Here is a 21,577-nt window from a genome sequence, read left to right as displayed (position 1 = left end):
TGATTAGGTTTTGTTATATAGCAAAGGTGATAGGATACAGCTCCTGTCATTATGTCACATTATGTGAAACTCCATCTCAGCAGACTGAAGCCAGAGATGATTCTTCACTGTTTTTCTGTAGGCTTGATGAATTGAGTGACCATGTTGGAGAAACCCATGTGGCAAGGTGTATAGGCAGCTTCTAGCCACCTCTGGTGGCCTCTAAGACCTCGGAGCAGCCTTCAGACAGTAGCCTGTAAAAAGCCAGGCCCCTCATTCAAATTGCTGTCAGGAAATGAATCCTGTCAATTGCCTAAATGATCTGGGCATCAGATTCTTCCCAGTTGAACCTGCAGATGAAAACACAGCCCACCAATATGTTTGTTTACAGCCATGTGACATATTTTGTAGACTGACTTGCAGATGACTTGATTATTGAATGCAGGATCATCTGAGAGAAAGAGAATCAAGAAAAACCTAGTTTGGTTTTGCACTGGGTGATGGTGACTTACTGAACAAGACAGACCATGGAGAAACAGATGAAGGGAAGTAACAGTGGAAATCAGAAATTCTATATTGACTACACTAAATTTGAGGTACTTACAATATCCATAAGTGGAAATATTTAAAATTAAAAACCTTTTATAATAACCTCAAAACAAACAATAGGTTTTCTCCTCTCTTTCCCCTGCAGCTTTCCACTTAGACCAATATTAGACTCTTAAGAATTTCTGGTGGAGATTCTATTAAATTCTACTTAAAAAATTTCATCTCTGGGTGATAACAGAGATAACTATCTGGGGGAAAATGTGGAGTCATGCAGAGTGTTTAAAATATACTGTATTTGGTTCTTCTACTTCAGTTTCCTAAATAACACATGAATTTATTAAATAAAATCCATTCTTAAAAATCAATTCCACTAACTCCTCCATTGACCTTTAAGCTCTTTAGATCCCTGTATTCAAATCCCCAAGTCAGGGAGTTTTAAAATCTTACATACAAACTTTAAAAAAAAAAAAAAAAAAAAAAAAAAACTATTTTCTAGGTTTTGTTAAGGCATAGCTAGGTGAGGTTAAAGTCATCTAATTAGCCATCCCACCACTGTGTCTCTTCATTTGCAACTGAATGACACTCAACTATGACGAGGAATTCTCCTCCTGTGAATTCTCAGAAATTATTTAGAAATTACTTAGAATCTAATTTTTCTGCCCAGGGAGCTCAGTAAGAAGGAGTCAGGCTCATTACTGCTTATCAGAAATTACTTTTTGTCTCAAGTCTTTTTTACCCTGAAAAGCCAATTTTGATAAGAAGTGAAGATTTAAGCCAAAAGAAGGGGCACATCATTGTAAGCAGTGATCAATGAAGTTGGGTTAGCCAGGCTTCTTTAGAGTCGTCCGAGAAGTCATCTTGCTGATGACCAACTCTTACAAAGTGATAAGTACCCGACTCTCAATGTGCTTGGAAAGCACTGAAGGGAAATCATATATCTGCTATGATTAAAAACTACATCATGATGCTGTGTGCTTGAGGACAGTGTATAAGAAGGAAGAAAGACAGCTGGAAATCAGTGATGCATTCGTGTTACGTGTTAATGTAATTGTGAATGTTTTTCTTTGTTTTCCAACGTTTTGTGCAGATAATATTGTGAAAAGGGAATGAGGCGTATTTAAACATATTGCAAAAATTTCCTAATCTTTATTTAAACTAGAGTAGAATCATCAAACTGGGTGAACAAACAAATCCCAGTTTGGGTAAATGTTACAGATTTGGTCAATGTTGCTTAGAAGTAACTGAGATGTTTATTACCAATCAGCACTTTAACATAAAACAGCAGATTTAATGACCTGGAAATTAACTCAACTAAATATGCCTTGATCTTGTGAAATTACTGTTGGTATTTGCCCTAAACAGGCATGTTGGGTCCTGTCTGTGGCCCACAAGGCCCAGATGGTCTGACTCCTGCCTACTTCCTCTTCCTGCTTCCTCCAACAACTTCCTCTCTCTCACTCTGCCCAGCCCTCCTGACCTTCTTTTTCCTCCTTGAGCAAGTTCATTTCTATGCCAATGCCTTTGTACTTGCTCTTGTCTCAGCCCAGACCACTCTCTGCTTGATCTTTGCATCACTGCCTTTATTTGATTCTTACTTCAACCATGACTTTCTCAGAGAAGCCTTTGGTGACCACATTGCCTAAAACAATGACATCCCCACCTGCACCTCATCATCTCATCACACAGTCATGATTCCAAACGCAGAAACCCTGCACTCTGAAATTGCCTTTATTCATTAGACTACTTCTTCATTGTCTCCCCACAGCCACCGCCACACACAGACTCTTGAATGTATGCTGCAGAGACACACAGACCTTGTACTTTCTCCCCGCTATTATATCTGAAACACTGGAAACATCACCTAGCATAAATGAATATCTGTAATATTTGTTGGACAAATGATTAAGTGAATCTAGTAGAACAGGAATCCGAGGTTTGTTTCATCAGAGTTACGTTTCATGAAGGTTATTACACATAGCGTAGAATAGTATTTCCATCTTTTAAAAATAATATTAATAATAATAGTGCCCATAGCAATTTTTTTAATTGGTAAAGTGAGGTGTATAGGATGTTGGGAAAAAGCTTTGTCTTGGAAATTTAATTGCTTTCTGCTCTTCAATGAGTCATTCTATTTGGAATGGAAAATCTAGTCCTCATATGTTCATTTATTTAAGAGGGATGAGCTAAGACCAATACAAACCGACAGATAGTCCCAAAGGGATAAATTCCTAAGATTAGAACTTGAAGGGCAAATTTGTAAAATATGTGAAGAATGTATATTTTTCTGCTTGTATATTCATATTTATACTGGGATGAAAGAATAATGTTACCTTCCAATGTGCCCAGGTCCAGGTCAATGCATACCAAGGTTTGATCCTGCCACATGAGTAAGACGGGCCTGGTGTATTACCTGAAAATACTAAATATTTCATAAAGTTACTATTTGGTGATTCTAGATACTGATGTTTTGCTCCTTTTACATCCTGTTAGCGTGATTCATTTCAAATATTGGTACTACCATGGAGTTTTTCCAGACCACCCCAATTTAATGCACTCTTCCCATGTCTCTGACATCCTGTAGCAATTATTGGTAATTAAATGTGGCCTGCCTTTTGCTATTTTTGTTGTCTTGAACTCTTACTTGGGGTTCTTTTTGTTTTGATTGTTTGGGACTATTATTTAAAATATAAGTCATTGTGGCTCATTTCACCAGCAAGATTTTTAACACAGGGGTGATGCTTTTAACCTTTTGTGCTTTCCACAGGTCCCAGCACAGTGCTTTACATAGCAGGCAAGCACTACATATGTTGCCTTACCAGCAATTCTGGAGGGCAAATGCCGTACGTACCCTAAATTACCCATCTCAGCCTCTCTCTTCTCAGATGGGAAATATATTGGTGTTTTTTGAGGAAACTGAACCTCCTTCCTACAGCCCTTTTGAGTATTGATCTGGAGTGATGCTGTTGCTACCCTGGACATAACGTATTTCTTGCTTCCCTGCCACCAGAGATTAAATCGTTGACTGTAATGAATTAGAGTTAAAACTACCAGGTTCTTTGGATTCTCAGATAGAAAGAAAAACACATTAGTTGTGGTGCTTTGTTGTTACTGTTTTTTTCCTGTTTCTGTGAACCATAGCGAATTGTGATTACTCAGTTCACAATGAATAGATAAAAGGCCTTCTCTTTTTCATTAAGGTTAGGCAAGAGTGCAGGTAATTTTGTCTCATAAAGATTACTTAATTCACCTTGGGTGAAGGGAAAAGGGCTGAAATAAAGCTAAAACCTATTCTGCAAGAACCCAACCTTTATGGCTCTGTTTGTTCCTGGTCTGGCTTATAATTCATTAGATCTCTTAGCAAAACAGATGCCATTGAAAGAGGCTCATGGACAGAGAGAAAATCCATGACCATGAAGAGACGTAGCTACAAGACCAATTCAATAATGAACTTAGATATGGGAAGGACTTCAAAAAAAAAAAAAATGAAGAAAAGGATTTTCAGTAAGTAAATAAGAATACCTCAGATTCCTGAAGGAATAGCAGCAATCCATGATAACAGTAATAAAAACAACCAGGATCTAAATCCACTTAGTTTTTCATTTTGGTGCAATATTTTCAGTTGCAAGCTGGGTTCCACAGTGAACGCTACATGAAGCTTGTAATTTTCCCCTAGAAATATTGTTCAAGCCTTCAGAGGCCCTAGAATGTTCAACCTGGTCCTTCACAATTATCCACATACATGCACCCTTTTCTTCACAATTCAACATTTTCTTCTCTATAAATCCTTTGCTGATCATCTCTGCCCTTAACAAGTTCTCTTGACTCAATTCCTATAGCCCTGACTGCATATATGTCTCCTTTAAATCTTAACACATCCAGTACATTGAGTTTACAAAGGAAAATAGGCTCAAACGCCAAAGTTTCTCAATCCTTCTCAATGTATTTCCAAAGAAAAGGGGGTGGTGGCTGAAGCACATGTATGTGTCATGGTAGGCCTAAGAGTTGTAGAGTGTGTTGACAGTATTTCAGGCGGAATCCCCATGGGGCCCAAAGGGAACAGACTTTAAAGTTGGACAAACTTAGATCTGAAACATATCTTCTGCAGTGACTGTGCGGCTGTATTAGTTTCCTGTGGCTGCTGTGACCAATTATCAGATACTTGGTGGTTTAAAACATAAGTTTATTGTCTCCCAGTTCTGGAGGCCAGAAGTCTGAAATCAAGGTGTCCACAAAGCTGCACTCCTTCTAAAGGCTTTAGGGAGAACCTGTTCCTTGCCTCTTCCAGCTTCTGGTGTCTCCAGTCATACTTCGGCTTGCAGTTGCATTACTCCAATCTTCACCTCTGTGGTCACCTTGCCACCTCCTATCCTGTATGTCTTCTCTTCTGCGTATCTGTCCCCCGGACTCCCTCTGCCTCTCTCTCATAAGGATATGTACACATAATTGCCTTTAGGGTCCACCTGGATAATGCAGAATGGTCTCGTCCCCTTTTTAAATTTACTCATTCACATATTTTGCTATATAAGGTAATATTCAGGGGTTTCAGGGGTTATGATCTGGACATATCTTTTGCGGGACTGCCATTCAACCCATGTAGTGACCTTAAGAAGAGATTTTAACTTTTTTTAAGCTACAGTCCCTCATCAGTAAGATGAGGTTAATAAACTTTTATTGTCAGGCAGTTAGGAGAAATAAAGTAAACTATATTTTCCATGTAAAGTATGTATTGCAGGATCATGGAGGGTAAAAATCTTTCTCTGGGTGCTATTGTAATAAATTCAGCCCCTGCAGCACCCCCTCCATAGAGATGTCTCATATGTGCTCATTAAGAAAAGTATTCCGTTATCATATATGGAATCTGCTACTCCACCCCATCCTGCTTCAGGTGCCTTTGATGATACCCATTGTTTCTGCCTCATGCCAAACCACTGCCACCAGTGTCTAGTCCATACCAAGGGCTGCTGATGCTCCCAGATCTGCCAACGGTGTATTCCACATCTTGACCTGGCTTTTCGCTCTTGTGAGATGGTTGGTTTGAGGAGGTGCTGGTATGCAGTCATGGTAGATAATTCCCTGCCACCACTGTGGTGTGGCTAATTTAGTCAAGCCTTCAAGGAGCAAACATTTTATTGAATTACTTACAGTCCTCCATGTGCACAAACCACCCTGTACCCTTGTCAAAATGGAAAGACTCTTTCTCTCTCTAACCTTTTAAATTTAAATACCTCTTAATGGACAAGTAACATATATTAATATATGAGTCCATGCAAAGTTAGGTCAGAACACAAATCAAAGTGAAAGTCCCATGGATTGCTCCACCCCACTGCTAAAAGAGGCACTGTCATGGACCAAGTGGGTTTGCCTGAATTTACTCTATTAAGACACTCTTAAGTTTCTTCTGCAAATAATCAGATAATTTCACAAGTTTGCCAGACTTGTATGAATCCCAGTGATAAATTAAAGTGAGCCTCAAGCTAGAATACTCCATTTCTGTCCTATTACACCTCCTGGTCCTCCCTGACTCCCCTCACCACTCACAGACACACAAGTAAATGTGCCTTGCACAGCACCCAGAACATAGTAGGTACTCGATAAACACAAGATCATCTTCTGTCTTGTACTCACAGTGCTTTGAACGCAGTAGGTAGTCAGTAGATGCATTTTGACCAATGAATATCTGGATTTGTAATGTGTAAGAAAAATTGAAACATTCCTCATAAAATTTCAATCTTTCAATTTGCCCTCTAACTCTAACTTCTTTCACTATTAATTGGTTCTTAATAGTAAGCCGCTAAATATAGATGTTTGTACAAGAAGTGGGCAAGTAGTTTTCCACATCCCAGTTAAAATTCTTACTGCCTAGACTTAGCTTTGCAACATTGCTACATGGCTAAACTCTTGTATAACTTATAAAGGGGAAAGATTTCTGACTTTATGTTATAAACCCAGTTGATAAGGTTTGGATTTGTGTCCCCACCCAAATCTCAAGTCGAATTGTAATCCCCAATGTTGGAGGAGGGGCCTGGTGGGAAGTGATTGGATTGTGGGGGCAGACTTTTTCCTTTCTGGTCTTGTGATAGTGAGTTTTCACGAGATCTGGTTGTTTACAAGTGTGTAGCACCTCTTCCTTTTCTCTCTTCCCCCTTCTCCTGCAATGTAAGATGTGCATTCTTTCTCTTCACCTTCCACCACGATTATAAGCTTCCTAAGGCCTCCCCAGCCATGCTTCCTGTATAGACTGCATACCTGAGTCAATTAAACCTCTTTTCTTTCTAAATTACTCAGTCTCAGACAGTTCTTTATAGCAATTCAAGAATGGACTAATTCACCAATAAAGGGTCTTGCCAATTCTGCAATATTATTACCTATTGGTTTTCTCCAGGAAACTTGACATGCTTTTTTGATATCAAAATGTTCATATTTTTTCATAGAGAAAAAATAAAGATAATAATATATTTTCATTTTCTCACAGATTTATAGGAGGTATAATTTACAAAAATTGTATGCATTCAAGGTATGCAAAATGATGATTTGATGTACATATATATTGTGAAATAATTATAATCAAGCTAATTAAGATGTTCATCACCTCACATAGTTACCGCTTTTTTCTGTGTGTGGTAAGCACACTTCAGATCTACTCTATGTGCAAATGACAAGGATGCAATACATTATTATTAACTGTAGTTTCCATGTTGTATATTGGATTTTTAGAACTTAGTTCATTTTATAACTGAAATTTTGTACCCTTTGACAAAAATCCCTCCATTACGCCCACCCGCTAACCTCTAGCACCCACTTTTCTACTCTGTTTCTATGGGTTAGACTTATTTAGTTTCTACCTATATGTGAGACCATGCAGTATTTGTCTTTCTGTGTTTGGCTGCTTTCATTTAGCATAGTGTCCTCAAAGTTCATTCATGTTGACATAAATGGCAAATTTTCCTTTTGTTCAGGGCTGAATAATATATTCTATTGTAAATATTTATCATATTTTCTTTATCTAATCATCTGCTGATGAACACTTATGTTGTTTTCATATCTTGGCTATTGTGAATAATGCTGCAATAATATGGAGGTGCACTTATCTCTTTAATGTATCATTAATAATTTCATTTCCTTTGGATATATACCCATAAGTGGAATTGCTAGACTGTATGGCAGTTCTACTTTTAGGTGTTTTTTGGCCGGGCGCAGTGGCTCACGCCTGTAATCTCAGCACTTTGGGAGGCCGAGGCGGGAGGATCACCTGAGGTCGGGAGTTTGAGACCAGCCTGACCAACATGGAGAAACCCCGTCTCTACTAAAAATACAAAATTAGCCGGGCATGATGGCGCATGCCTGTAATCCCAGCTACTCAGGAGGCTGAGGTGGAAGAATCGCTTAAACCCGGGAGTTGGAGGTTGCGGTGAGCCCAGATTACGCCATTGCACACCAGCCTGCACAATAAGAGCGAAACTCTGTCTCAAAAAAAACCCAAAAAAACAAAAAAACAGATACTTCTAGGTGTTCGTTTTTTATTTATTTATTTATTTTGGAGATGGAATCTTGCTGTCTTCCAGGCTCTCCAGCTTAGAGGAGTGATCTCAGCTCACTGCAACCTCCACCTTCCAGGATCAAGTGATTCTCCTGCCTCAGCCTCCCCAGTAGCTGGGATTATAGGAGTTTGACACTACGCCCAGCTAATTTTTCTTTTCCTTTTTTTTTTTTTTTTTAAATAGAAGCGGGGTTTCACCATGTTGGCCAGGCTGATCTCAAACTCCTGACCTCAAATGATCTACCCATCTTGGCCTGCCAAAGTGCTGGGATTACAAGCATGAGTTAATGCACGCAGCCTATTTTTAGTTTTTTTGAGGTACCTTGACACCTTTTTCATAATGGTTGTACCAATTTACAATTCCACCAACAACATACAAGCATTCCCTTTTCTTCACAAGGATAATAATTTTTATTCTTGTTTTAGAAATGAGAACCTGAAGACCTGGAGAACTGTGACTTACCCATATCAATGTAAAAGGCTTGTGCCCTCCCTGCTGCAAGGCTGGGATCATTTCAGAAGTGGTACGCCAAGTTTCCAAGCATTTATTATAATTTATGTTTCATGGACCAGTTATCATTCCCCACCCTGGAAATCACTATGGATTGACACACTCCGGGTCTGGTTGGGGCCAAGGAAATTAAAGTAATTATGATGTAAACATGTTGGTATTTATGCTAATGCTTGCTAGAAGATGCAATGTAGAGAAGGTAGATTGACATAAGGCCATGTACCCTGTGTATTCTCATTAAATGTTTAAAGGCTGAATATGCAAGAATGCTGGCAAATTTCTGGAAACTAACTACTGGAAAATGTTAGCTAAATGGTAGATTTAGAAGTAGAGGAAGGGATGAAAAAAAGCTGTTGAATTAGGGATAACTTTTCAAGCGCTGACTTAGGTGCTTGCGAAATGGAAGTGGAGCTGTTTTCTCTCTTTTTTACACATCATGGCATTTTGCTGGGGATTAACTCATTGTCTCTTTTCTTTCCTTGCCAGGATGCTAAAAGAACATTGCTATAGTTCTTTATCACTGTCGTAACTGTTTCTGTAAGACCTACACCGGCAGCATCGGTGCCATTTAGTAAATGTGCCGGCTCCAGTAGGAAGCAGAAAAAAGACCAGTTTGAACTCCTTCCCCTACTAGTGATGTGATCTGGAAAAATTGTCTTTAATTTTATGGTCTTAGTGTTTTCCCTCATCTGTAGTATAAAAATAATATTATAATAATATTATAATACCGACAGGATTGTTTTGAGACAGTTAATGTCACAGTGCTTGGTGAAGCATAGGCCAGTACATATGTTATGTAAATAATGGTCTTATGCCACTGATTGTCACTTATTGCGCTAGACTTGACTGCCTTCTTGTTAGAAATACAGTACAATCAAGAAAATTAGCAACTTCAACCTTGTTTCTAATTTAAATATATGTTACTCTGTGTGTGTGTGTGTGTGTGTGTGTGTGTGTCTTCATACCTATGTTTCTTCATCATTGAAAATGCAATTATAGCTGAAACTGATTTCTATTATTGGTGTTTTCTCATGATAACAGAATTTATCCTGAATTAATAGCATTAGTAGAAGTGGAGACTGTTTCAACCACTGCAATGGAACAGTAGCAAAATGGTGTGGAGACAAGTGTCTGACCACTAGCTCAGCAGGGAAACAGGCAATGAGGAGCAAGAATTGTCCGACTCATGGACTCAGTGTAAATGGGTGAAAGCGTGACTCTGAGAAGGGACACAAGTCACCAAGGGCCATGGTCAGCCAAGATGCTAACCTCGGAAGAGGCAGCTGTAGATATGAAGTGAGCTGTGTTATGTGGAGCAAGTTCACAGCAAAGGGGGAGTTATCAAGAGTAGCTGACCCAATACCTTCTGAAAGATCACCCACTTATTGAAACCCTTTGTTTTACATGTTTTGCTGTTGACAGGCTGTGCAATTATTAAAGCGGCACTTTTCCTTACTTATCTTCTACAGAAAAGATTAAGAAAGCACAGATTGAATTGCCAATATCCAATATCCAAGTTTGAATAGCACAGATAAAATTGCCCACAACTGTTAGACACTCGGGCTAAAGGGAGTAGCCCTTCCCCTGGGCTGCATTTGCTTACCCTCATCAACACACTCGGAAGCCATTCAGAATGATTTCCAAGACCAATTCTTCCTATTCCACCCTGTCTAGACTTTCTTGGAATGTTTTATGTAGAAAAGTCCTGGATTTTCCTTTTTATTGACCCCTGAACTCTTGAGGTCTCTGGGTACGGAAAGTCTGTCACTGCCAAATTTCCTGTCGGCATAATTTCTTACCTGTTTTAAGTAAATAACCCATCTTTTCTGAACCCAGTGGCATAGTGAGTAGAGGGAGCTATCTGCTCAGAGGAAGGAGTATTTTATCACTGACATGATTGAGAATTATCAGTGCAGGGTGGTGATAAAAAGCAGGTCAACTTTTAGTTGAACTTTATTATGATTTTAAAATTCATTACAGGCAGTGCACCCCCTTATTGCCTGAACCTGTGGCGGATTTCCTGCCTTAGAATGCCTGAGGGCAATTGCTTTAAGGTGTTTGCATGTGTGTGTGTATGTGTATGTGTTTAGTGGGGGGAGTACTTCAAAATTGTCTTTAGTTTTTTAAATTTTCCTTTTCTTTTTGAGGAATTTTAAAAAATCAGGACACTTCAGCCTATTCAGTTATCTATGCAATAAGTATTCCCAGAGTACTGTTAGATTAACAATTCCAGATATTAGAATTACAGTAATAGGCAAGCCCTGTTCCATGCCCATCAGTAGCTCAGACATCTAAACAACCTCCAGATTCTCCAGAAATTGCTTATTTTTTCATTTATTGAAAAAGTATTTATCAAGTACCTATTATATGCCATGTACCTTGCTAGATATTGGAGATAAAATTGGCAAAGAAATTCTTGACTCTGTCTTCATTTAGCTTCCAATCTCCCAAGTATGCTTACCTCCCTTCTTCGTGAAAATTCTATTTCCCAAACTCAGTCACTTAATTACTACCTTTAAGATCTTTCGTATGTTAATAAATCAAAAGTGTTATTGTTTACTTAAGATTTGCTTTACTCCCGCTTAAGTTTAAAACCATTTTATAAGGAAATACTTTATTTCTATTTGTGCACATGATTATAACCTCCACGAGACTTTGTATACTTCTCATGACTTGCTCCTCACAGTGTCCTGCTGATGGTAAATGGAAGACATAAATACAAATGAATGAAAAAAAAACACCCTATTAATAAATTCTAGTTGAATCTTGTCTGCCAATACCTAAATTAGTTAAAAGAGAGATTAGTACAGTTTAGAGACATACTTTAACCAAAATAAGACTTTTCCCATGAACGAATTGTAATTATTGGAAAGGAAATAACTTGGTTATTGTGTGCCTTGGTGTTACCTTATTCCATGTCCTTGTTCCACCTAATGGTCTTGCTTACCTACAATAACCATGCCATATGTTTTGTCAGGCCGTGGTCAACACTGTCGGCTTACTTATTAAGTTTTGTGTGGAGTAATCTTTTTGATTGAAGGCCTAGAATTGCTTATATCAACAGGAATTACGAACCTAATTCCAATTTATTTTCTCTTTTTTTACTTGTCTGTAGGTGACACATTTTCACTGCATTTGTAGCTATCTCAATATATTTTTGTTCCTTTTTTTTTCTGTTTACTATAGAATGCATAATCCTGGATCTCTTGTTCGCAAATTGACAGCGTGAAGCCCTCTGGAAGCCCAAGACTCCTGGTGGTAAGGCATGAACTTTTTTGCAGTTATATCTCTTCTGCATGGAATGATACTGCTGTTTGATTTAAGTTTGAACTTGAAAGATTCATTTCTTTAGGGAAATATTTAACCTAATCTTGATTTTTGCCTCAAATTGGCATTAGACGAGCTTGACTAAGTGGTCCGGTTGCGTTAGCTTTACAGATTGGATTCTTGATTTAATACAGCTCAAACTACTTATTATTATTATCTAAACCCTCTTTGCCAATTTAGAAAGAATACAATAGGAGGGGAATAAAGATAAATAATAAAAGCACTGCCCAAGCACACCGTTTGAATCATAACCCAGGTCAGTGAGTTGCATGCCATACACTGACAATCCTTTATGGGGTGTTTCCAAATTTTATACAATGTAAAGTGTGTTCTTTTCGTAACCAAATATATACACTGTAATGGCCTTGTCTGTTAAGCAGTCACACAGGAAGGCAAGTTGCATGGTGCCTATAGATGGAAATAGTCCAAATTATGACCAAGTGATGGGAGAAGCAGCAGCCAAGTGCCAGAGAGAGTCTGTGAGTGGACATGTGACTGCTGTTCCTCATGAATGTTGGTGGGAGCAGGGCCAGGGCAGTCAACAGTTCTACACACACGGTGACATGGCATTGGGTGTCTGAGTGGACTTCATTGTGACTTTGCTTTTACAGACTCTCTGACACACTGATGCACTGTCCTAGTCATTGTGTCGAAATCATTTCTGACTCTTAGCGAAGTTTTCAGTCTGTTCATCTCCATAAATGTATCTTCCAGATTCTGGTATGTTTCAAACTCCTGCTTTCCCCCTGCAAAAAATGCAACTTTCTGATTCAGGATTCACCTTCTGTCATAAGTCATACTTTCTTAATTGTTACTTTTTGAAATCAAATTATGATATACACCTTACTTAAACATTCAACTCCTTCAGTAACTTTCTTGGTATTTTCAGCCTTTATGTCCTACACAATCTGTCGCAAAGACTGCTGCTCTGGCAGACATGAGCCTTTATGATTTCTGTCTCCTGCGAGGGTCTGCACCTACTGAAAGGCTGATTCTCTGAAAGCGGCTGAATTACCATGAGATGGCAGTAGAGAGCAGCCTGGCAGATAGGCCCATATTGCTTGGTTTTTGAGCCAAACTAGGGGCTGGGCCTAGTGGGAGGAGCTAGACTACAAGGTAGGCTGCTTTTGATTTGTAGGTGTCTTCCTGGAAGGAGAGCAAGGCATGTCTATGAAAGAAAATCCCAGTAGTAACGTCTGAGGTTAACAAATGTGTGGTAGGAGAATGGAAGACAGTTCCTGAAATATACCAACCTCCAGTGATCAGAGTTCTACCTGGCTGTGCTCTCTCTCTCTCTCACTCACACACACACACACACACACACACACACACACACGAAAAACAGAAAGAGAGGGAAGGGGGAAAGGGGTGGAGGGAGAGAAAAGAGAACAGATAGAGGATACAAATATTTTCTCTTTCCTTGGAAAGCAAGGTTAAGTGAGATCAGCAGAAAGCAAGAAGGCAATTGTGACTGATAGGGAGCCACGCAGGACAGCTGAAGTTTGAGACCATATTACCTTGGCTTTGCCATTTCCATTCTCAAAGGGGTCAGAGTGCTGCCGGATTAGACACTAGCGTGAGCTCTAAATCCTATACATTTTAATAGCTCCTCTTGTATAGAGAAATCAGAACAAGTTAAAGATGGATGGCATTTTTAAAACAGCTGCCCAGAATGTGCCATGTCTTGCTTAAGTCACTTAGTGCACTATTGACAGTATTCAAATTAGAACCAAGTCCACATGCCCTAATTATCAGTAGGCCATGCTTTCCAAATCACAGGAGCAGGAGCAATTTGATTTTCTCTCAAACAGAAAAGATATTAAAAGGGAATCCAAAATGACTCTAGAACTCTGTTGGAGGAATGTGGATGCCTCCATGTAGTAGAAGGAACATGAGGCTTTGTGGCCCAAGAGAACTGGTATCAAATCTTGCCTCCCTATCTCTTATAATCCCTGTGGCATTAATCTTGTGGTTTGTATATCTTGATTTCTTCTGAGCTTCAGAAGAAATCTTAACATATTAAAAATGTCAATAAAAATACCAGTAACATTGATATAAGTAGTAGAATTGAGGATTAAATGAGATACATGTATATAAGGGAGAGATAGGTGAAGACTGAATCCTAAAATTGTTCAATGTGAAAAATATTGATTTCATTTTTGGAACTGGGTTCTGCAGTCTAAGGTAGGAGATAGAATCACTTTTTTAAGGTTGAACATGCTTTTGTTCTGTCAAGGACTGCTTGCCTGGTTACTTATAGTTATGCAGATATAGAGCAAACGATACCCATTTTTCTGGAGAAAGAGAGCTCCAATGTTTTGTGTAGTACCTGACATTTGAAACTCTAACTGTAATAAGTTAGACAGCACTCTGCTCCCAAAAGAGTCATGGGAACTTCCTGGAAAAGAGACATTCAGACTCTACCTCTTCTCTAGGGCCAGTCTGAGGAAAAGAAGATGCTTTGCTAATCCTTTGGGCAGCCGTGAGACTGGGGACATAGATGAGAGGAGGAGGCAGATAGGCCTCCCTGGAAAGGAGTGGCAGCCTCACCCTCACTTCACAGTTGGCAGCACCCCACTGCACTCTGGGCCCTTCCCCTCAGCCACTGCAGAGGCGGCTTTGGTTCCAGTCCAAAACCGGGGCTAGAGAAGATTTAGGATTTGTGGAGCCAGTGGACCCTGGATAATACCAGGCCAAATCAGAGAGTCGGTACCACTTGAGAGAGGGTCTGTGGCTGGGTCAGGCGAGTTCCTGAGCCAAGAGACACCAAGGCCAACTTTGGAAGTGATCTACATCACCCATCAAATCCAGTAATTATGCTCAAGTCCCCTGGCTCACATTACACACTCTGAAAGAAAGAGTCACTAACTGGCTTCCCATCAAGTCCTCAGGAAGTCTATACGTAAAATATAGATTTGGTACCAGCATTTAGGCCTCTTCATAAAATATCAACTTAAATTTTTCATGCATTAGAGAATTGAGGTTAATGCTCAAAAAGAAAGCTTCTCATAAAATAAAACTAATGAAATATGGCTCTGAACGGATTTCAGAGACACGTCTTCCAGACTGCCTGGGGTCCCCTGGAAGGAAAAGGTTTGCTCTGATTATCAGCAAACTATGAAAAACCATGACTACACTGCTCAAAACTCATCATTTTCTTTCTTTTTCTTTGACCCAGAAACTCCTTCTTTCCCCTTGGTCTCTTAAAACATCTATTAGTGACTATATTGTGACGGTGGCTTTGTAATCTCACAATTCTGGCTCTTACATGGGGCAAGAAAAAAAAATTGTTGGCAAGCTCATCGAGTTCTGGAAAGGCTGTGCCTTTCCCAGCTGGCCAGGGGAGCCGGAAGCCTGGGAAGGCTGTCCACAGGCTTTCTGGCAAGGGTAAAGGAAGAAAAAAGGAGGAGGAGGCTTAATTCCTAGCTGGTTGGACCTTGGAAGGTGGCCTCTTTTCCCTTTGGCTCATGAAGCAGCATAGAAGGCCAAGAATTCTAACTGAGTTCCTGTCAGCTTGTCGCCTTGCTTTTGGACTCATGGAGTGAACTGAGTTGAGAAGAAGCTGAGAGCTGCCTGAGGCAGACTTACCACTGAGCCATGAGGAAGACAGACCCTCCCTGTCACCATTGGGGTCAGAATATCTTAGCCAGAAGCCTCTCTCCTTTCAATTTAGAGAAGTAGATTGAGGAGTAAATGGCCTAATTAATTGTAGAATGTTTACTCAATATTTGGGTTTTTTTTTCTATTACCCCATGAAATTACCATAAACAAAAACTACACCTTTATTTCTAGGCAACGAAAACCTTATTGTACAAAGGGTACATGGCATTAAGTCTTAAACTTACAAGTATGTCTTTTGCAGCAAATGTTATATGACTTTAAAAATCATCTTAAAATATGATTCTTCTCAAAGTGTCTTGCGTGACCTCAATGAAATACTCACATGTGCAGCGTCCCTCTAGTAGATGCTGACTTATTAAAGCCATTTAACACCTATGCAAGTTGCTACATGCAAAGAGGCACTAAGTCTTCATTGTATTTGCTTCTTCAGTGCTTAATATTGAGGCAAAAACAGTGATGCTCAGCAAATGGTCACTTTGTCGTTTTCCCTGTGTTCCTTGGCCCTTTTGCAATCAGACAGGACGCTGTGACCAATTCTAGACAATGACATGTGATTGGAGGTAACACGAATGTCATTTGCAGACTGAGAAAAATGAAAGCCCTCATGCAATGCTTCATGATTCTATGGTATGATGTTGCGGCATGATTTCATGGCAATCTAGCAGGCGTGTGTTCTGAATGGTATAGCTGCAGGTTGACAGTCTCCTTCAACTTGGATCCTTGAGTGATTGTGTGGAGCAGAGTCCCTGCCAACACCTCATTGGCTATAAAATTTGAGCAAGAAATAAGCCTTTGTGACATTAAGTCACTGAGATTTAGGAGTCAATTTGTGGTTTGCATAATGGAGCCTAACCTGACAAGTGCCAAGCAATTAGTGTGCATTCAATTAATTTTTGGTGAAAAAAGAAAGAGCTCTCATTTACCTAAATAAAAGCCTAAATCATAATCTTAATCATACCAATATATTTGAGCCCTGTTTGTGTGCCAGGTATTGTGCTAAGTCATTTACATTTATAATTTTATTTATGTTGCATAAATATCTATAAAGTGTCATTCCCATTTTTCAGTTAGGAAAATAAGGCCTAGAGTAGCTAGTAGAATGTCTTGAAGGTTCTATTCAAACTCAAGAATTCTGACCGTAGAATCCTTTGCAGCGTAGCTGATTTTCATTTTTCTGTATCATTTATCACTTCCTTTGTTGGCAGATTATACGTTTGTGTAGGCAACCTGAATACTAGCTGGAAAGCCCCCATACACTCAATCCTTATTCCTAAATTCAACAAGTCTTCATGTTTTAAATCATTGTAAGAGAGCTTGCAGTTCCTGATAAGGTCAGAGTTGCATGGCAGAGTCCAGTAGAGGAATAGAAGCTGAAAGAGAGGAAAGTTGCCAGCATCCCAGTTCACAGTAAGTCAGCTCTTATTAGATAACTTAATTATTTTGTTTGAAATTTGGTCTGAAAGCATGATATTAAATCAGTTTTGTCTACAAATTTAAAAAATAATTACTTTTTCCAAAGTTTGGATGATATATTGGACTGGATTACCCTTGCTTCAATTTCTGCCCTTTCTGACAGTCTATTAATGCCTCTATATTCTTTTATTTATTGCTTATTTATTAAACAGCCCTGGCTAAAGACTCAGAAAGAATACATGAGCACTTGCCTGGAGTCGTCTATGACAGTGCTGCTGAATGCAGGGCCTGTAGTGGGGAGTTGGGGCAAAGTGTGGTGAAAACAAAGAGAATTGTTGGGGAAACCTGTGCCATAGGGGAGGGACATTTATCATGGATCCTGAAGGAGACAGGAACATATGCCAGGCAGAGGAAGTAGGTAGGGCATTCTCAGCACAGGCAGGTAGACAGGAAAGAACTCTATGTTTGAGGTGCTGGCACTTCGTTTATTCATTTAACTTTACTGAGGATGCTGGGAATTAGTTGAAACATAGATTTCATGGAAAGATGGGTAGAGAAATGAACTGCAAAAGTTATTTGGGATCAGGTTGGCAAGGGATATGTTTATCTTGCTAATTTAAAGACTTCATTTAAGAATCCTAAGTGAACTTTATAATCTTAAAATATAAGCTTTTATTTGATAAAAGGAGATGGACCTAATTATTGTACTCATTTTGTGTGGGTGAAGCATCTGAAAATTTCATATACATTATTTCCAGGTTTCATTAAACAGAAACCAGTGGTGGAGCTCAGAAACAGCTTAGAATTATGTACTATTTCTTCCACTAATAGTGGAGCTTAGAAAAGGTTTAAAATTATGTAGTATTTCTTCCACTTATCCATGATCCACTTTAAAGCCTTCCTCGTGCTCTATCTCCTTCAATAAAAGCCTAAAATTGTTTAGAGACAAACACTGGGAATGGCGGTGGGGGAGCATGGGTATAAAGCAGTGCCAACACACCCCAGGCATGCTGTCTGATTTAATTCAGTCCGTTTGTTTCTCCCACGAACTCATGCCATTTATTCTGGCCTAAGACTCCTTTTTCTCCAATTCCTAGACTTTTTTTCCCGACTCTAGTCAGTTCATTTTCTTAGCACCCCTATACTTCCCTCCTTTTCTGAGAGCCCTTGATCAGGTCGTATAAATCTATCTTTCATCCAAAAATGTGTCAGTACTTGAAGAAAGAGGAGACTGTAATATTTAGTCGTCGTGTAAAAGGATCATATTGTATACTTATGAAAAGTCCATCGTGTGGGATCAATGTTGATGAATCAGAAAACTGACATTTCATAACGTGGAATATATTTTATGTTTCCCAGCTTGTTAATTCATTTAACCAAAATGTATTGACTAGATTCACAAACTAGATATTTTTTTAAATCTCAGGAAAATATACCCTTTCCCTGAAATTAATTGCATAGCACTTGTTTTTGTTTTTGTTTTCTCTGACAAGATGAGTGTTTTTAAATACCACATGAACTCTTACTGGAGGCTGCATGTAAATTATGTTATCAGTGCCGTCCTAATAACCTGGATAGAGTATGCAATGAGGAACACCTGGTTCTCATACACGTTACCTTCTTGGGATTATCTGGTTGGGGCCATTCATTTTAGACACATTAAAAATGCCTTTCCATAGCTATAGAGAGCTTACATACCCAACCCTGGCCAGCTGCCACTCAAGTGTTGCCATTAGTCTGTAGCAGGGAAAGCTCAAGAATGACCTGGAATAACCCATTTTTACAGCAAGAAAAAAATTCGAATCACAAATTCCAGTAATTAAGGATTGAAATCATCATTTTATATTTGGAGGAAAGCATATTGCTATCATCATAAATAAATTTAGTGTATTTAATGTTTTAATAAGCAAGAGAATTGTGCTGAAACTATGTAAACCAGCCAACAGCCACAGAATTTGATTTTTTGCCAGTTATTTTTTTTTTCCTTTTCTTTTTGGTTGGGTGACACAGTGAGAAGTGTTTAACTAACTATTCTCTATACAATTCATTTTCTCAGGCTTGCAGTGTACTTCACTGGTAAAGCTGACCAAAAGACAATAACTGGATAAACTGTTTTTTGTACCAGATATTGTGATGTAATCTAGAAAACTGTAGCAAAGAGAATGTTGGCTTAGTCTCCTCATAGTTCAGCTCGTTCTATGTAAATGCCCTATCAGGTGTTCATAAAAACTAAAATTATGACCTTCATTTTCTGTAGCTTGAAGTTACAGCAAAAGTGTTCCATCAATAAGCTCTTCAATGGCTTTTCGATCCTCATAATATCACCCAGCAATTCTCTCCTTGAGTTGAGATAATAGCAGCAATTAGGCAGCTTTTATTTCTCAACCCCTTTTAACTTTTGCTGTCTTATAAACGAGCACACAGCATGTATATGTAACCACTATAGAGGGAATGCTGGTCAGTGTCAGAAGCAGGAGAAAACAGTTAGCCTATTCATGAATTATCCTTTATTTTTCACTTTAGCCCCAAAGGTTAAATGTGAACGTGCTTGGTTTGCCTCTTTCTATTTTGACTGCATGTGAAAGCCTTGGAAGAGTTCTGTAGATGGGCAAAGAAAGTAAGGTTTATGAAAATCAAACACACTTGCATTTATTAGTGGTCACTAATGGCATGTAATTAAAGTAATTACAGGAAGGCAAGCAGACAATTAACTTGTTGAAAGTGTCAGCAAAGGGCAATAACAGAGTTTAAAGTTCTTGTCTGTGTGGTTCATCTTTAAGTCCCACAAATATTATAAAGAAAGGATGATGCTAACCAGAACGGTCAGGCTAATATTAGACCTTTATGAAACAACCCTGAAGTCTGTACGGTAAAAGCAAAGAGCCGAGGGCAGGGTGTTGTGCTATAGCATGGGGTAGAAGAAAGGGAGCTGGAACCCAAAACAGCCTTCAGAAATAATGGTGGCTTAGTCAGAGCTTTAGCAGGGATCGACTACAGCAGATGACTAGAGAATGATGAACACAGAAGCCTTCATTGCCATTGTATCAGTCCGTTCTCAAGCTGCTAATAAAGACATACCCAACATTGAGAAATTTTATAATGAAAAAAAGGTTTAATGGACTCACAGTTCCACATGGCTGGGGAGTCCTCATAGTCATGACACAAGACGAAGGAAGGCAAAGGCACATCTTACATGGAGGCAGGCAACAGAGAGTGTGCACAGGAACTACCCTTTATAAAACCACTAGATCTCATGAGACTCACTATCCCTAGAACAGCATGTGAAACCCCCCACCACACCATGATTCAATTGCCTCCAACCTGATCCATCCAATGACACATAGGGATTATAGGAGCTACAATTCAAGATGAGATTTGGGTGGGGACAGAGCCAAACCATATCAGCCATCATTCTATGTATTCAAAGTGTAAACTACATTCCTCATCCTTGCTTGGTCTTGGTCAACAGTACTTCATACATATATAATTATTTTATTACCAAGTAGTTTATATGTTCCTGGGGGACAAAAATGTCCATTTTAGAAATCTTCCATGTCTTATGCCTTGCTCAGTATGGAGCAGAGCATCAGTTGTTGGGTAGAAGCCTCCCTAATTGCCCATTCAGGATCTCCATCCTCAGCCTGTTTCTCTATGCTAAGTTCAGTAAGAGGCAGACTTGATGCTAAATACTAAGAACCTTCTTTCAGTTTTGAGGATGACTTTTTCTGAATCCTAGGCCCAGTCACTGATACATAAGCACACTGCTAGTAATACTAATAAATGTGTAGGCACCAATTATCTTTTATATACTACCTACTTTATTATCTCATCAGGACAACTCTATGAGGTTGTCTTCGAGAGGGTGGAGGCAATCTCATTTGTATTATGTCTAAGTAAAATAAGTTGGAGCTTTAGAGTAGTGACTTGGAAACCAACCCTTTGGGAAGAGTTAATTGGAGTATGTTTTCTTGTTAATGGAGTGATTATCGTATTCTAGGACTAGAGGCCATTTGCTATCAAAGGAATGAGGTTATAAAAAGAGATGCCACTTCCCTAACCTCGGCCCAAATGAAAATATACGTCTATAGACAAATGTAAGTGGTTCACAATTTCATGAATTACATACTGCACCATTTCTTATATTCACTATTTTCTCATCATTCTTTTTTTTTTTTTTTTTTTTTTTTCTGAGACAGTCTCACACTGTCACCCAGGCTGGAGTGCAGTGACATAATCATAGCTCACTGCAGCCTTGACCTCCTGGACTCAAGCAATCCTCCTACCTCAGCCTTCTGAGTAGCTGGAACCACAGCACAGCACCTAATTAATTTTGTTAAATTTTTTTTTGTAGAGACAGGGTCCCATTTTGTTGCCCAGGCTAGTCTTGAACCCCTGTGCTCAAGTGATTCACCCACCCTAGCTTCCCAAAGTGCTAGGATTATAGGCACTAGCCACCACACCTGGCCCTATTTTCTTATCATTCCTATTGCACTTCCTGTGTTCTTTCTATTTCTCACCTACATGAAAGTAATAACTTCCAGAACAACTTCGCCAATGTTACCTCTTCTATCTCCAGATTATTTTATGTACTTCTAGCTAATGCGTATCTCCTATTTAATGGGTAACTCTAATCATAATAC

General features: G+C 39.1%; 1 long non-coding RNA gene across 1 annotated transcript in view; it reads left to right on the top strand.

Moving 5' to 3' along the window:
• LOC116275857 overlaps positions 1-13,223 on the top strand; it is a 222,863-nt gene extending 209,640 nt beyond the window's left edge. The window contains exon 3 of the long non-coding RNA XR_004185171.1: positions 11,763-13,223. This is a non-coding gene — a long non-coding RNA (uncharacterized LOC116275857). The remainder of the gene's footprint in view (positions 1-11,762) is intronic.
• Positions 13,224-21,577: the final 8,354 nt, after the last annotated feature.

Source organism: Papio anubis, chromosome 7 (assembly GCF_008728515.1).
Source record: "Papio anubis isolate 15944 chromosome 7, Panubis1.0, whole genome shotgun sequence".
NCBI lineage: Eukaryota > Metazoa > Chordata > Mammalia > Primates > Cercopithecidae > Papio > Papio anubis.
Note: the sequence above shows the minus strand (reverse complement) of the source record. Positions and strands in the feature narration are given on the sequence as shown.